The sequence below is a fragment of the Schistocerca nitens genome, chromosome 5 (assembly GCF_023898315.1).
Source record: "Schistocerca nitens isolate TAMUIC-IGC-003100 chromosome 5, iqSchNite1.1, whole genome shotgun sequence".
Taxonomy (NCBI): domain Eukaryota; kingdom Metazoa; phylum Arthropoda; class Insecta; order Orthoptera; family Acrididae; genus Schistocerca; species Schistocerca nitens.
The window spans coordinates 504756399-504774479 of record NC_064618.1 but is presented as its reverse complement, the minus strand read 5'-3'; the positions used below and the strand labels follow the sequence as shown (position 1 = coordinate 504774479).

At 42.9% G+C, this 18081-nt stretch overlaps 1 long non-coding RNA gene across 1 annotated transcript in view; it reads right to left on the bottom strand.

The window, feature by feature from the left end:
* LOC126260849 (uncharacterized) overlaps positions 1-18081 on the bottom strand; it is a 197318-nt gene that overhangs the window by 71156 nt on the left and 108081 nt on the right. The window contains exon 2 of the long non-coding RNA XR_007546650.1: positions 11945-12020. This is a non-coding gene — a long non-coding RNA (uncharacterized LOC126260849). The remainder of the gene's footprint in view (positions 1-11944; positions 12021-18081) is intronic.

The window sequence follows — 18081 nt, the reverse complement described above, 5'->3', positions numbered from 1 at the left end:
GTGGACCCCCCTCCCAGAGAACGTCACACCAGACGAGTGTAACCCCTATGTTTGCGTGGTAGATTAATGGTGGTGTACGCGTACATGGAGAACTTGTTTGTGCAGCAATCGCCGACATAGTGTAGCTGAGGCGGAGTAAGGGGAATCAGCCCGCATTCGCCGAGACAGATGGAAAACCGCCTAAAAACCATCCAGAGACTGGCCGGCTCACCGGACCTTGACACAAGTCCGCCGGGCGGATTCGTGCCGGGGACCAGCCGCTCCTTCCCGCCCGGAAAGCCATATTGCATATTACTATCAATAAGAACAATTATTTGGACATCGGACGATCGAATACGAATATCTTAAATAAGTCACCTGAGTGGAGCCCAGTATACGATTGCCAAAACACAGCTAAAAGTCCCGTCCCCTTGATGTGCATAGTCAACCAAAAACAAAGTACTTCATATTTTTTCCTCAGCAATTCTTGGTAAAGGGAACAAATCGTCAATATTTCACTATCATATTGAGCACAGAAGAGGATTTTAATCTGCTGCCCTTCTCTCAGCAAACATTTTGTTACTTCTTGGGGCAGCTAGATTTCAAATTGGGCACAATACGTGGGCTTTCCAGAAAGTAAGTTCCGATCGGCCATGAACTGGAAATTACAGTGAAAATCCGATAAGCGTTGCATAGATGTGTTGGACAGTGTCTCTAGTATCCCCGTCGATCGCGTCACGTTGCAATTTGCAGTTCTGAGCACGTAAAGATACTTAGAAAATAGTGTCTCCCGCCATTTCCTTCTTCATGACAAATCTCGACCGCACACTGCGAGAGAAATGAAAACGCTCCAGCAGCGTTTCCGATGGGAAGCGTTTGGTCCCCCACGTTACAGCCCGGACTCGATTGGCTCCCTCTGATTTTCATCTCTGTGAAGACAACATTTTGGCACACATCTAGAGCTGCATACCAGAGTAGAGAATTGGCAGAAAGCACACACGGCTGCCTTTTATGAAAAGGGGATTGCAAAGTTGGTACATCGCTACGACAAATGTCTAAGTAGGAGCGGCGACTGTGTAGACAAGATGTATATAAAATATTTATTACCTTCATAGTGGTTTCATATCGCCACCGATCGGAACTTACTTCCTGGGCAACCCTCATACAAGGCCTCTGAAGAAGTCGATTAGGAACCTGAGCGACGAGGAATGTAAAGAAGATGCAAAAATTCCAGTGAATTTGTTTGGGGCTTGCAGAAAGGATCACAACTTCTAGTAGCTCAGACAAGATTCCGAGACTGAAAACAACATGATATCGACTCACTTTACATCACTTGTATCATATTTGTCAGATGAGGGTCGCGGCGTTTAGCATGCACGCTTATCTTAAAGGGCGAGGCTGCTGGTACAGCACAGCTTGAGCTCCGTTATGTGATGTCTATGAGGAAAGCGAAGTGAAATTAAACTGTGCCAACAGCCTCGGCAGGTACATTAAGTACATTTGTACCACTTACTCTGCGAGGAACTTCGTTGCAAACTTTAATAACCATAGTTTCTCGAAGCGCAATCTTATCACGTATGACAGCTTAGTCAGTAACGACGGAGAGGCTCCGTCCCCGCCGCAGCCACAGTGGTCCACAGCTCCACGACGACTACCGCAGTCCACTTCACCCTCAGCCGCCCCACATCGAACCACTTTTTCAGGGTTATTGTGTCTGTATTGGCTGACAAAGAAATTTATCGCAATTTGACTTATATTTCTTTGTCAAGTTCTTGGAAAGTTTACACTCTACAAAGAATACCAACCCCCTAATAGTCAACAGATGCTTTGCAATATCGCACTGTCTTTTCCAGCAAGTGACAGCAGTCAGAGAGAGGAAACTTTTTCTGTGCGATTAATAAATGAAAATTTTTAAGCACCTAGTCATTTAAAGGATTTTTAATGGAATTATATTCATGATTTAATGGCAGGCAGGATTACTAGAAAATAGTAAAGCGACGATGGTTATTAAAGTTTGCAATGAAGCTTCTCGCAGAGTAAGTGGCACAAACGTGCTTAATGTACCTGCCGAGGCTGTTGGCACAGTTTAATTTCACTTCGCTTTCCTCGCAGACATCACATAACGGAGCTCAAACTGTGCTCTACCAGCAGCCTTGCCCTTTAAGGTAAGCGTTTATATTTCTGTGAGACGCGTTACTTTATCCATCAACAACTGTCTAAGCACTATACTCTCCTTTGCATACACCGTTGAATGCCATTAAGAAGAGAATATAATTAAGCTAAAAAGGAACGCCTGCAGTATCTCCGTAGATTAAAGAAAACAAGCCACGCAGAAAATTCATCGTTTTCTGTTTAGGACCTATTATTAATTGCCGAAAATCTCGTTTAATGCACGTTTATGAGAAGTTGTGGGTGTTCAGTTCAGGTAAATATCATAAATGATTCGTGATTCGGAAACAGCTAATAGCACTTAAAGGGTAGAAAGATAAGCTCGCGGGTTCATTCTTGCATTTTATCTTTCAAGGCACTGAAGAAAAATTCGTTTCTTTTTTATGATTCCGTACCTCAATCGATAAAATGGGAACCTTTATAAGATCACTTTGTTGTACGTCTGTCTGTCTGCTTGCTTGTCTGTTCGAATGTTAAAAATCCTTTTTCTCATGAACAGGTAGACGTAGAAAGTTGCAATTTATGTCATATATTAAGGCTTATCCTCCCTTGGTAGCGTAAAAACATTGAAGCTTCAATGTCAACCTAATCAGCGGATTCGGCTATTTATGTCATATATTTTGAAGCTCGCAAACTCACTCATCAAAACCTATAGGGTACTTCTCGTTGACCTACAATCATGAAATTTCGGCAAGAAGCAATAATTCACACTAAAATCAACGGAAAAAATCCAAAATTGTTAATCTGTATCAAAATCACAAGATTTTTTTTCTCTTTTGTTGTTTTACTGTCTGTCCGTCGATTGGCAAAGAGCTGTTTTCCTCAGGAACAAATAGACGTAATCAGCTCAAATTTATGTCACGTACTAAGGTCTATAGTCCCTTGTAGGTGTAAGAAATTTAACCTTCTAAGACAAAGCAATCAAAAGATAGGGCTATTTACGTCACATATTTTGATGCTCGAAAACTCACTCGTCAAATTTTGTAGGGTACTTCCCGTTGACCAAGAATCATGAAATTTGACAAATAGGAAGGTTCCACAGAAAAAGCAAGCGGAAAAATCCGAAATTTGTCAGTCTGTCGCTATATCACACAAAAAAATATTTTAATATTTTTTATCCGAGTGTGTGTCTGTCCTGTTAAGACCCCTTCTTCTCAGTAATGAGTTGACGTATATTTTGCCTTTATCAACATCGATAACACGCAAAAATCGCAGAGATTCCCGATTCTAGTATGGGTATACATAATTAAATATACATAATTAAATTTGCACGGAACACTCGCTGCGCGAGTACTACTAGCACTTATCCACATTTTTTAATGGTGCTGTGTGCCACTGCTTAGAGACACTGAATATCTTTTGAAAACAAGATTATAGTCATAACACATTTGTTAGTGTTTGCAGTGCCACTTTTCTCAAGCAAAAGAAAGAAATGGGGTAAATAAGTTCAGTTAGCCCTCCGTTTCCGTTCCGTTATGCGATGTTTTTGTCAATGCATCCTAAGGATACTTTTTTAGCTCTGGAACGATGTTGTTATATCTCCTAACCGATTTAATGCAAGAGTTGTTGATGATGGTAGTGACAGCAGTTTAAGTTTCAAAAAGTGAGGACTACTATTCCAAAACATAAAGTCTTGCTGGCACGGCGGAGATCAGAATGCTCGGAAGAGCTCTGGGGGCGCAAGGCTGGTGTCTTCTGATGTGTCCAGGAGCACAGATGAACGAAGGGAGTCCCAAATGGCACGTATGTTTACCGCACAACTCGGAGAAGACTGTGTATAAAAAGCATTGAAAGTTTCAGTTAGAACTTAAACAGAAGCGGAGATGTTAAAGGAGAGTCAACAAAGAGCGGCGTGCCGTTGCGCCGGTAGTGAACTTGACGACACTTTATCTTGCAAGCGTCAACGATGACTTAAAACGAATGACAACCTGGTCGTAAGAAAGGCACGCAGTACATCCGAAGAGATCGTTATACTGCGCTAAGTATTATTTCTCATCGACTAAGTTTGTAGCTGCTGACATTTACCACATTTTTACACAAGCCACTGTACGGTGTGCGCTGAAGAGTAGGCTGCGTACCAGAATTATTTTATCCACTTCTCAATCCTTTTACGGATGTCACACGTGAAGATAGTGTATCGCAACCACTCTATCTAAGCTCGAATCTCTGTGACTATACGACCGCGGTCATTGCACGAGATGAATGTTCGAGGATGTAATGCTATATTGACTCACATCGGAACGAGAGCTGTCAGAATGCTGAGAGTAAGGCTGTCGAACATGTACAACAGCTTTCTTGCTGCGCCTCCCACTGGAGTTCGGTGAGCATTTCTATTCCGCTTCTCAGTGTATAATGATCGACGCACTTGTTAATAATCGATCGCAACCATCTGCTTCTGGTGAATACTATGTAGTTGGCCTTCTATAACGTTCCAGAAGGAACGGTTCCGCGCCAACAGCCACGCGATGTGGCCGCGTGGTTTGAGGCGCCATGTCACGGATTGTGCGGCCCCTTCCGTCGGAGGTTCGAGTCCTCCCTAGGGCGTGGGTGTGTGTGTTTTCCTTAGCATAAATTAAGTTAGTTTAAGTAGTGCGTAAGTTTAGGGACCGATGACCTCAAAAGTTTGGTCCCTTAGGAATTCACACACATTTCAAAGTTCCGCACCAACAAGCGGGGAGTCCCCATGAAGGTGACGGTCGAGATGCAGTTCCTGTGTCGGAGAAAGTGTATGTCGTTGGAGAAATGTGGGTTTGATTAAGTTTTTGATATGGACCGTGAGTAGAGGAAGTGTTTGTTTAAAGGTGGAAGAAGTTTTGTGTTTTATAAGTGAAGCGTCGAAAGTTCTAAATGGAAAAAAGAATCGTGGAATATTACATGAGGGACAGCCACTGATGCCATGTGGAACCTTGAATATTATCAAGGTCACTGTCGTCTTCATTAGATACCTGAAGAAATCTCGTTTTTAGCGAGTGAGATAATGAGACAGTTAAATCTTCTTGAGCATAATTTTGCAAGATGAATCCTCTCATTGTAGCTAGACAGAATGGGTGCTGCGAAACTGTGAGAAAGACTAGGGACCATTTATTTGTCCCTAGTATTAATAAACTGTATTTCAACTGAGAGTTTTTTTACCATTCCAGTAATGTCGTTAATACCGGTGACTCCATAAAAGCATAGGAAGTGGTGCATACGTCGGTTCAGGCACACAGTTGAGTTCATTAGCCGCCTACGTACCTGGATGTATTCGCCATCGTTTTTTTTAATCGTCTGATTACCGACAATAAACATTTAAAATACCCAGGGAGTGATTATTCCACTGACGAATTTCTATTTAAAATCTGCTAGAGATAAAAGAAAATGTTTTAAGTGTAGTTGCATGACCAGGACTGAAAAGTAAAGTGGCCATTAATGCTCACACTAATCATGTATACACATCCTATAAGCTGAGTACATCATCTCGATAAAAGAAACATTCAGATCATCTAAGGAACATGTAACTAACTCTCTCTCTCTCTCTCTCTCTCTCTCTCTCTCTCTCTCTCTCTCTCTCTCTCTCTGTGTGTGTGTGTGTGTGTGTGTGTGTGTGTGTGTGTGTGTGTGTGTGTGTGTGTGTGTGTGGCTGCCTGTCTGTCTTCCGTTAACCGAACGTGGTAAAGATCCCACAGCTACAACCGGGGGTAGAGATAGTTACGAATTCCCAAAACCGATAAGTGGAAAAGACGAATTTGAATCTGCTACAAAGATGTAATTCCCCTTGGGATAGTATTAGTATGTCTTCTTCGTTCAAGGGCTTGGGTGGTTTTTCGAAAAGGGAAAAACTAGTGAAAGTGTGAACATAAAACTAAACATACACGTATGAATTTTGGGAGAACTCATCTAGCACCTTATAGAAACTACTTGCGAAAGTAGCTTATTATCCAACATTGACACTGTAAGAAATGAAATCTAAAAAATAGTCTCGAGGTACAGCGACATCCCAATGTGCACTGGTATAATCGACGCTATTAGTCCTCCAAAAGGTATTAAGAAGGTAATGAAGTTTAGAATTCCTCGCTCTTGCAGCGTCAATGATCTTAAGAAAGGAGCATAACCTGGTAGTGCAGGATGACCAAGGAATATGACAGTGGCCTTAGTTAAGGAACAATCCCAACATTCGCCTCAAGTGACTTAGCAAAACTGCATAATATCTTGCTCATGTAGAGTGTATGTGAATGCCAGTTGCACTCTTCTCAAAGACGGATCAAGTGTCTTTAACCACTGTTACGCTTTGGTCAGTCTCCAGAGTGAAAAGTGCTTTCCACAGCGGAATGTAAACTTTACTGACACTATTCGAGAAATTAAAATTTCTGTTCACGTTATTAATACCTTTGAACACTGTTGGTCTGTGAGAGTGACGACAACGGTTCTAGGCGCTACAGTCTGGAACCGCGTGACCGCTACGGTCGCAGGTTCGAATCGTGCATCGGGCATGGATGTGTGTGATGTCCTTAGGTTAGTTCGGTTTAAGTAGTTCTAGGGGACTGATGACCTCAGAAGTTAAGTCCCATAGTGCTCAGAGCCATTTTTTTGACGACAACACCTGTACCACGGAACGTCGAAAACAGGAGGTGCGTGACCCAAACCGCGCGTACCAGACGCTTTTATCAAACACGTGGTGCACAGATTACGCTGCCTACAGCACAGACTCAATCGTTTCGTGTTCTATTGACATATTCTGCTGACCCCTCTCAGTCCGTGGAGGAATTTTACTGGAATTGCTTTCGATGGGAGTTCCGTTTTCCCCCTTGATGTGCTGCAGACCTTATCGCTCATACATGCCAACATTATTTCCAGATATTAAAACATGAGTTGCAACATGCAGGTGTTCGAACATCGACTGTTGCAGTAGGCAATGAAAAAGTTGTCATTACATTCAAATTTTACATTAACCAGTCGGTAATCGAAGATATATATCCATAACTAACGGAGCGTTTCGTGAGGTCTAATTTATAGTGCTTTGATGTGCAATAATTTCCACCAAGGGTTAGGCTTGTATAGAAAACCATAGAGATTACTATTTGTGTGTTTGTTCTCATTATCTCAAGATCTGTCTTACAGTGGCGGTCCAGCACACAATTTTTACTTGTGATGAAGTTTCATTTCCTCACTTGTATCAATTATTCTGGTCCTGGGAAGCTTACGCAATAGACACAGACCAGTGCCAAGATTTCACTGTTGTGTTATCTAACTTCCTTCTAAAGATATGGATCCCTTCACCAGCTGAATTCTTGTGATAACTCCACTGCAGTTTTGTGGCTTTAACACGAACATTTCTCCCTTTCACCTCTGAATTGCATGATGAATGGTTAACGGGTCCAGGGTTTACTACCTTTCTGTGCTATTTAGAAATATCCCTACTACTTACAGATGATTTACCACTATGTAATCAATCTAAAATCCGTATGTATGTCGCTGAAATATCAAACAATGCCCCCCTCCCCAATAGTTCGCGCCGGCCGCTACACTAGGTACCATGATCCTAACATTCATCTGCTACACTGCTCGGATTGTGTACAAAACTGATGCATTATCATCATGATTCGACTTACATCTGTACGATCTCCACATTAGCTAAATCTCCAAGAACTGTGACTGGTACGGTGCAGCACTGCACGAACCGATATTTAGGTTGTTGATGTAGGGTCATAAATCAGACGCACAATATGTTGGGGTGATAAATTCTCCTATTGTGTTGCAATTATGGAAGCAGTAGGAGGGCTAGGGTAACTCGAAAGCACTGATACTGAAATCGAAAGGAGCACCATCAACAATTTTGTGGAGGCTCATCCGATAGTACTCTCTGGACCAATCAATAGCTAGCTACAGGCGTGAGTAGTTCTATGCAGTATGTACTCCGACCAGAGTACGCCAATTAAAAATTCTTCCAATACCAGGAATCAGTCCTGAAGTCTTTCTAACAGGTGATTAACCGATCACGGTGACGGATCTGAGTCTCTGTCAGGTTTTCAGTACTCTTAAATATTTGTATTGTGAAGGAATATTTTTGCAGTATTGCGTTTTTGTGTGCAGCAGAAATTCTTGGCATAAAATATGCTCACTTGTATCCTCCCTCCCAAGGAAGGTCTACGAAGAAAAATTTGTAGAAATATTGTCGTTGCGACTGTCAGTTTATAAAAGAGAACTCAGTATATAGTGATATCGCAGGCTTCAGCAGCCGTAATCAGTGAAAACAATATTTCCTTAGTTATATGTCCTAACACTGTTGTAAAATATTATCACATTTAGATCAGCGTTATAGATTGGAGGGGGCAAGGTATGTTTATGGGTGTATGAGTCACGGCGTAAAATTCTCCAACATTAATACAACAATATACAGGGGAGAAGCAAAATAATGTTGACAGCGGTAGTAAAGGGATGGTTATACAGGGCTATTACAAATGACTGAAGCGATTTCATAAATTCACTGTAGCTCCATTCAGTGACATATGGTCACGACACACTACAGATACGTAGAAAAACTCAAAGTTTTGTTCGGCTGAAGCCGCACTTCAGGTTTCTGCTGCCAGATCGCTCGAGTGCGCAGTGAGACAAAATGGCGACAGGAGCCGAGAAAGTGTATGTCGTGCTTGAAATGCACTCACATCAGTCAGTCATAACAGTGCAACGACACTTCAGGACGAAGTTCAACAAAGATCCGCCAACTGCTAACTCCATTCGGCGATGGTATGCGCAGTTTAAAGCTTCTGGATGCCTTTGTAAGGGGAAATGAACGGGTCGGCCTGCAGTGAGCGAAGAAACGGTTGAACGCGTGCGGGCAAGTTTCACGCGTAGCCCGCGGAAGTCGACGAATAAAGCAAGCAGGGAGCTAAACATATCACAGCCGACGGTTTGTAAAATCTTACGGAAAAGGCTAAAACAGAAGCCTTACCGTTTACAATTGCTACAAGCCCTCACACCCGATGACAAAGTCAAACGCTTTGAATTTTCGGCGCGGTTGCAACAGCTCATGGAAGAGGATGCGTTCAGTGCGAAACTTGTTCTCACTGATGAAGCAACATTTTTTCTTAATGGTGAAGTGAACAGACACAATGTGCGAATCTGGGCGGTAGAGAATCCTCACGTATTTGTGCAGCAAATTCGCAATTCACCAAAAGTTAACGTGTTTTGTGCAATCTCACGGTTTAAAGTTTACGGCCCCTTTTTCTTCTGCGAAAAAAACGTTACAGGACACGTGTATCTGGACATGCTGGAAAATTGGCTCATGCCACAACTGGAGACCGACAGCGCCGACTTCATATTTCAACAGGATGGTGCTCCACCGCACTTCCATCATGATGTTCGGCATTTCTTAAACAGGAGATTGGAAAACCGATGGATCGGTCGTGGTGGAGATCATGATCAGCAATTCATGTCATGGCCTCCACGCTCTCCCGTCTTAACCCCATGCGATTTCTTTCTGTGGGGTTATGTGAAAGATTCAGTGTTTAAACCTCCTCTACCAAGAAACGTGCCAGAACTGCGAGCTCGCATCAACGATGCTTTCGAACTCATTGATGGGGACATGCTGCTCTGAGGGTGGGAGGAACTTGATTATCGGCTTGATGTCTGCCGAATCACTAAAGGGGCACATATCGAACATTTGTGAATGCCTAAAAAACCTTTTTGAGTTTTTGTATGTGTGTGCAAAGCATTGTGAAAATATCTCAAATAATAAAGTTATTGTAGAGCTGTGAAATCGCTTCAATCATTTGTAATAACCCTGTATTTGACGGTCAACAACGCAGGTAAGGCAAGTGTCACGCTGCGACTGAGCGTGTTCAGTATGGACAAGGCATCAGTGCAGGTTGTTTATGAGTAGTGCACACTTCGTATTTGCATTCAGAGGCTGAGGTCGACGTGCAACGAAAGACATAACAGAATTCCAAAGAGGGCAGATTGTGGGGACCTGATTAGTTGGAGCATCAGTAACCAAGACAGCCAACTTAATGAATGTTTCAAGAGCAATTGTTTCAACAGCCATAACAGCTTACACAAAATATGGAAAGACATCATCGTGTAAACGTAATAGTGGGCGCAAATCAAAACTAAATGACAGAGACTGTCGTATGCTTACACGAATTGTGTCAAAACAGCACAAAGCTACAGAGGCTAAAGTGACTGCAGAGCTCAATAGCCATCTTCGAGATCTCGATCCTATCGACAACTGTCCGCCGAGAACTCCATAAAGCGAATATTCATAGACGAACTGCTATTCCGAAACCATTAGTGATGACAACCAATGCAAAGAAGCGTAAAATAAGGTGTCAGGAGCATAAATCTTGAACGGCTGATCAGTGTAAACACGTCATATGGTCCGACGAGTCAACGTTTTCGTTATTTCCAAAATCGGGGTAGAGTTACGTCTGGAGAATGCCGAAAGAAGCCCGCAATGCTGATTGCTTGATGGAGGTGGAAATGTGGTGATGTGGGCAGCCATATCGTGGTATTCTGTTGGTCCCAACATTACTCTCAAAGTCCGTGTTACAGCCAACGATTGTGTGAACATTTTAAGTGATCAGAGGCATCCCGTGATTCAAATGTTGTTTCCCATCAATGATGTCATATTTCAGGACGATAATGCACCCATTCACACAGACAGGACAATACAATCGTGGTATGAGGAGCATGAAACTGAACTGCAGCGTCCTCCCTGGACAGCACAGTCCCCGGACTTGAACGTTATCTAACCCTTGTGGGCGGTATTGCAGCGCAGACTCCGGAGCAGATTTGAGCCTCTCTGGTCACTACAGGAGTTAGAAGAGATTACGTCTAAAAACAAAAATAGCATAAAATACGGAATGTAAGGATATAAGTAATTAAATATAATGAAAAGATTGCATCTTTTCCTACATTATGTTTTAACTACGTTCAGTGATTTTTTTTTTTTTTTTTTTTTTTTTTTATGGGAGGGTGGCCTGATGAAGGTATTTGGTGCCAAACGGGTAGTCAATAGACAAAATAAAATTACAATTCTATGCACTACAGCAAATCATTTTTTTTTCTGATTGTGTGGGTTGCTGTTATAACCAATAGTAGGGAATACGCATCAAATCATATTCAGGAATTATACAGTTATTTGCGATAATCTACATGGCAACGTTCTTACTGCAGTGAAAAATAAAATAAAAACAATCCTGTGTCTCTTCTGTCAAAAGTAAATTGCAACATGGTGTTGAACCTCGTCTTCTTCATTGAAGATATTTGTAGTCTCTTTTCACTAGACGAACACTGACCACGATCTGAAGAGACGATTTCAACTGCATTAATCAACGAAATACAGGTATAAACTTGAATAATTATTTTATTTAAATAGGAGTAAGGTATTTTTGAGCCAGAAAAGCAAGTCTGTATGAGACAAATCTAGTTATATGACGCTTGTGTGGGTCTCACAAGATTACAGAGTAAAAATACATTGAGTTTTGGTGATTTTAGTGTTGTTGTGAGCTACCGTCTGGCGCACCGCCCGGATGTTTACTCCGCTGTCTGCCGAAATTTGGTCCCTCAGGTTGAGACGCAAAGCCACGCTCGAGCGTAACACTTAACCAACATTTAAACATCTTGTCTACCAAACAGAATGTGTATCAAAAACATAGATCTTGTTATAGACCTTTTCTTAGTCATGATGCTACACTAAATGATTTTTCACCGACACAGGCAATTCTGAACAGCTGCATCATATAATAGCATGTCATACGTTTCTTTTACTGGCTGCGGCAGAGAATCATTTGTAACAGGAACTAACGGACTGTGTACTTACCTATCAAGAGAGCAGCCAGCAGGACAATGAACGTAGCGGGGCCCATGGCCACAAGTGGTACAGTTACTGTATCATGCTGAAACAAACGAAATACTTTATTTACCTCTGGTGTATTAGTTACATCATTTCATTCAAAACACTATTTCATTGTCACTGTTCATCAAAACTACAATGTTTGCCGCAGAGAGACTATTTACTTCGGTATCGAGGAAAATTAAACAACATGAAAATCATGAAGTTATCATAATACCCAGTATAGTTAATGAAACATACGTGGAACACCGTACCTACACCCTGACAGAATACTGTGTCGACACCGGTCATTATGTGCGGTATGACAATGCCAAAATCTAGCATCGACTTCAGCTGTTTGGGACTTGGTTGTGTAAGAAGCAGTTGACATTCGTCTGGTGAAGAATTTTACTAACAGGAATAGCAGTTCAAGACTAGGCAATTAATGATATCCAGATTTCTCTTTAAGAAACTTGCGAAGACGTCGCTACAGCGCAGCTAATAATGATACACTGATATCCCAGCATGGAGGGTAATTATAGTAAATCATTAATCATTCCAAGAATGATGTGTTTATGTAAATCTGCAGTATGCGAGCATGAAATCTTGAGAGGCTCCTATGGAATGCTAACGAAAGTCAATAGCTGATCATGCTGTCGTTTATATTGCACGTGATATCAAAATGAAGTCACGTTTGCGTGAATACGAGCATTACTCCAGATTGGATCGACAGCATAGTCAAAGATTCTGTTTATGTATACTCTTTGCCGCCGATCAGCGTCTCTGGCGCTAGTGCATCTGTGGCGGCATACGCAGTAGCGCTGTCCAAATGTTTAAAAGCACGAAGAAACGGATTAGTCATTTAGCTGTTTTCATGACCCACAAATCATATTTGCGGTGTTTCGACACAGTTTTACAGTTATAGTACACTTCCTCAGCGAAAAGCTTTCGTCGTGCTAGCCATTTACATGATTCTTAAGTTACCTTTTTTTTTTTTTTTTGCGTGCACACAGTGATTTACACTTAACAAGTTCAGTCTCTCACTCCACTTCTTACATAATCATACACGCATTTTTTTCTGCAGAATAGGAGATGTTCCCAAGCAGATGCGATTTCGTGATGATTTCTCCTTCTAACATCATATTTAGGGATGCTACCGTGGTTTTCGAACTGTGACTGATTATTGACAATAAAATTTCATTAGGCGGTAACCGTACGGAGACGTTGTTAGTGTGCCCATCTGTTTAAAGAGCTGACTTCAAGAAGTTCCACATGTTATCGTTATCAGACATTTCGCCGGAAGGAGTACTTCTATCATTAGTGACGAGTTATCTCAGAAGTCATTACGGAATGAATATAAAAAAAGTAAAGTTTTTGACATTTTCATCATCAAAATCTAATACTAAACGTAATGCATAACACAAAAGCTGCAGAGTTTAAATGTTTAAAATGGTGCAGAATGACTTCTAGTTCAGCTTTTTATGAACATAAACACACATGAATTTGGAATATTCTGTTCCACTGAGCAACTTAGGCACTTGCTATGTTTCTAATGGTGTAGTCAAGCTTGGTGCAGCTGTGTTTTATATGTTCTGTATTCAGTGACAGCACATTCCCAGAGACAAAGTTATTAATTTTCAAGAATATATTATTTACATTGTCATGTTCTGAAGCCACTCCATTAGGATTCGTTATAATATTTGCTTTATCAGGAGAGAGAACTAGTTCCTCTTCTTGGACATATAATGGAAGACTATTTATATATAACAAGAATAACATCGAACCTGGACTTTTACGTCATAGCATTCGAATTTGTCCACAAACAGCACCATTATCTTAAAAAGCTGCTTAAATAACATTACTGCGCATATCACGTTGACTCTTGACTTTCTTTATTGCGCAAGGAGTACCATCACACCAAAAAGAAAATTATTTTGGTTTCAGTGCCGTGTCTGCGTCAGGCCGAAAACTTTCTATGTTTTTATCGGATAGAACCACCTGACAGAAAACGTGAAGCACCCAGATGATCGAATTTCAAAGAAATTACAGACATGCATACATCAACGGCGGTTACGTAAATGATCAGAATTGCAGTTCTCTGTGAAAGATTTAATTGCTAACAGAGCGCGTTAATGTTATCCATTTGTATTGTTGTTACCACGACTGGTAGCATGAACAGTATCAGATGTTGACTGATCGCTGTGCAGAAGTCAGAGATGATGCCTACTCGTCTGCGATAACGTTATCAACACCTGACAGAATTTCACCAGTTGGTCGAATCCTGCAATATCCAGATTTGTGGGTCATTCCAGTGTACAGTGGTCCCATGATGGACTGCATGAGAAAGTGAGGTCAGGTATACTCGTGTTCAACGTTGCAGCTGAACACGTCTGACTAGTAGTAGGCAGGATCGCCATTTTGTGTACCAAGCACGTCGTAACCTCCTCGCATCTGCGCCTGTTATCCGAGAACAAGTAGTGGATTCCCTGCAACATATTTTGTTATGGTGCACCGCTGTTCGGAGACTAGAGTAGCCAGACTAGGGAACTACCATACCATGCGTAGGCTGTTAACATCTCAACACAAGCGGCTGCATCTAGAGTTCTGCCATGGTTTGGAGCATAGAATGCTAATGAATGGCTTCCGATTGTGGTCAGCGATGAACCGCGGTTTTGCACTACACCGAATGACCATCAGTGACGGGCATGGCGGCGCCCTGGGCTGAGGTCCAGTTCAAATCAAATGACTCCAAGCACTACGGAACTTAACATGTGAGGTCATCAGTCCCCTAGACTTAGAACTAATTAAACCTAACTAACCTAAGGACGTCATACACATCTATGCCCGAGGCAGGATTCGAACCTGTGACCGCAGCAGCAGCGCGGTTCCAGCCTGAAGCGCCTAGAACCGCTCGGTCACATAGGCCGGCCCTGACGTCCATTTCTTCCAATGTTGTGGAGAGGCACAGCGGTGTTACTCCTGGCGTCAAGGAATAGCAAGTCATCGGATATGACTTCTTGGTACGGCTGATTGTGATTAAGGGATCTCTGACGGCATGCGTCATGGATATCCTGCACCATCTTGCGTTACCTTTCATGCGACGGTATCGTGATGCCATTTTTCAATATGACAACACTCCTCCACGTATGGCACTGTCTACGTGACGATGAGTTACTCCTGTCGAGAGTAAGATTGATAGATCTGTCCCCGATAGAACTTGTGTGGGACCAGCGTGGACAACAACTCATAGCGCCATTATCCAGGATATCAAGCACCAGTTACAATTATGGGCAGCCTGCCTCAGGAGAGGATACATGACTTCTTCCCCAGTCGAATCAGTGCACGATTCCAGGCTGCAGGGAGTGAAATGTCGTATACACAGACAAAAAAAATCCGCAACACCAGAAAGGAGTTGTGCCACATAAACGAAAGTTGGTAGACGTGTTTCTACATCTGAAGGTTGATGTCTGTTCAGATTTCTGGTCAATCTCATAAGAGTGGCTCTAGTAGCGCCACTATAAGGATTCAAATAAGGTTTGTTTTAAATACACACTACAACGGTCCTCAGCGTTAGTTACCTTCGGGATTGGATGTGGTGATTTGATGTTAGTCCAGAGTGCCTTTAAAGCGACAAAGACGCCGTTATGAATTTGAAGGAGGTCGTGTATTAGGGTTACGAGAAGCTGGGTGTTCTTTGTGAGATAATACAAAAAGACTTGGCAGAAATGTAGCCACTGTACATGATTGCTGGCAGCGGTGGTCACGAAAAAGTACAGTAGCAAGAAGACCGGGCTACGGTTGGCCACCTGGTACCATCGAGAGGCAAGACCATCGTGTTCGGCGTATGGGTCTGAAGCATCGTACTGCATCTGTAGCAGCAATTTGAGAAGCAATTGGCACCACAGTGACATAGCACTGCACTGAACCCAACCCAAAGTGATTTGCCACTTCAGCAGTGTCGAGCGAGAGCTTGTTGGACGACAGGGTGGAGGTATGTTGCGTTTTCTGATGAAAGCTGGTTGTGCCTCGCAGCAGGTGATAGCCATGTGTTCATTAGGAGAGCGGTTGACGATTGCATCCAACCTGTTTGCGTGCTAGACACACTGGACAACACCTGGAGTTATGATCTGGGGTGTGATTTTGGATGACAGCGGGAGCACTCTCATGGTTATGCCACACACCCTGACTGCAAATTCGTATGTCAGTTTGGTGATTCGACCTGTTGTGCTGTCGTTCATAAGCAGCAGTACAGGGAGTGTTTTCCAACTGGATAACGCTCACCTACATACCGCTGTTGTAACCCAACATGCTCTACAGAGGGTTGACATGTAGTCAAATCTGTCACCAATCGAGTACATAAGCGACATCGAGTGACAACTACAGCCTCATCCGGAAACAGCATTTCGTCCCTGTATTGGCCGACCAAGTGCAACAGGCATGGAACTCCATCCCACAAATTGACATCCGGGACCTGTACAACACGATGCATGCACTCCTGCATGTTTGCATCCAACATTCTGGCGGTTACACCGGTTATTAATGTACCAGCATTTCACGTGGCTTGGTTCAAATGGCTCTGAGCACTATGGGACTTAACATCTATGGTCATCAGTCCCCTAGAACTTAGAACTACTTAAACCTAACTAACCTAAGGACATCACACAACACCCAGCCACCACGAGGCAGAGAAAATCCCTGACCCCGCCGGGAATCGAACCCGGGAACCCGGGCGTGGGAAGCGAGAACGTTACCGCACGACCACGAGATGCGGGCTTTCACGTGGCTTATCTCGCACTTATATTAACCCGTGATCTTGCAGTGTTGATCACTCAAATATTTTATGTTAATCACTCAAATGTGTTACCTAGACTAGTGCATTTCCGAATTTTCAACACTCTACATTAATTACCTTTTGGTCCTACGATTTTTTTCTCTCTCATCGAAAATAAGTTGACTCATGCTGCCAATTTCTTTCTAAATTTGACTCGATTTTGTAATCACCGAAATAACATCACATACCCTGTCATCTCGTGGCGTTTCCTTTGCTTCTCCCCTCCTGGATGCTTCACGTTTTTGGTGCGAATGTAGCATAACTTGTAGGTAATGTGGTGTATTTTGTGCACATTAGCAGTAGCGTGTTGCACGTTAAAATGAGGGAGGTGGGGTGGAACGCGACACCACGGGTCGGAATTTTCCCGCGCACCGCCGAGTGGAGGCGTACAGCGGAAGGCACATCCACTTTCGCTGCACGGGCCGTCGCCTCGGATAGGGGCGTACCTGCCACACACCAGCGGACCCCCGCTGGGAAAGCGCCTCCCGGAAGACTCCAGAACAATGGCCTGACCTCCTACAACAACACGCGAGCCGGCAGAAGCCTCTGCGTAAACATGGCCACTTTCCTCTCCTTTGTTCCTCATCTTCCTCCTCTGCGTAAAACGCTGGAGATGGAGATAGTCGTTCATTCGTGGTATAAATACACATGAGTTACCACTGCAGGAGGCTGCATATCTAATTCAGCGTAAGCTGCTTGTTATCTCAAATAACAATGGCAAACTTGCGTATTTAGTCTTACCAGAGATAAGACGAAAAAAAAAATATCGAGCGAGATGGAGCAGTGGTTAACACACTGGACTCGCATTCGGGAAGACGACGATTCCACTCCGCGTCCAGCCATCCTGATTTAGATTTTCTGTTGTTGTTGTTGTTGTGGTCTTCAGTCCTGAGACTGGTTTGATGCAGCTCTCCATGCTACTCTATCCTGTGCAAGCTTCTTCATCTCCCAGTACCTACTGCAACCTACATCCTTCTGAATCTGCTTAGTGTATTCATCTCTTGGTCTCCCCCTACGATTTTTACCCTCCACGCTGCCCTCCAATACTAAATTGGTGATCCCTTGATGCCTCAGAACATGTCCTACCAACCGATCCCTTCTTCTGGTCAAGTTGTACCACAAACTCCTCTTCTCCCCAATCCTATTCAGTACCTCCTCATTAGTTATGTGATCTACCCATCTAATCTTCAGCATTCTTCTGTAGCACCACATTTCGAAAGCTTCTATTCTCTTCTTGTCCAAAGTATTTACCGTCCATGTTTCACTTCCATACATGGCTACACTCCATACAAAT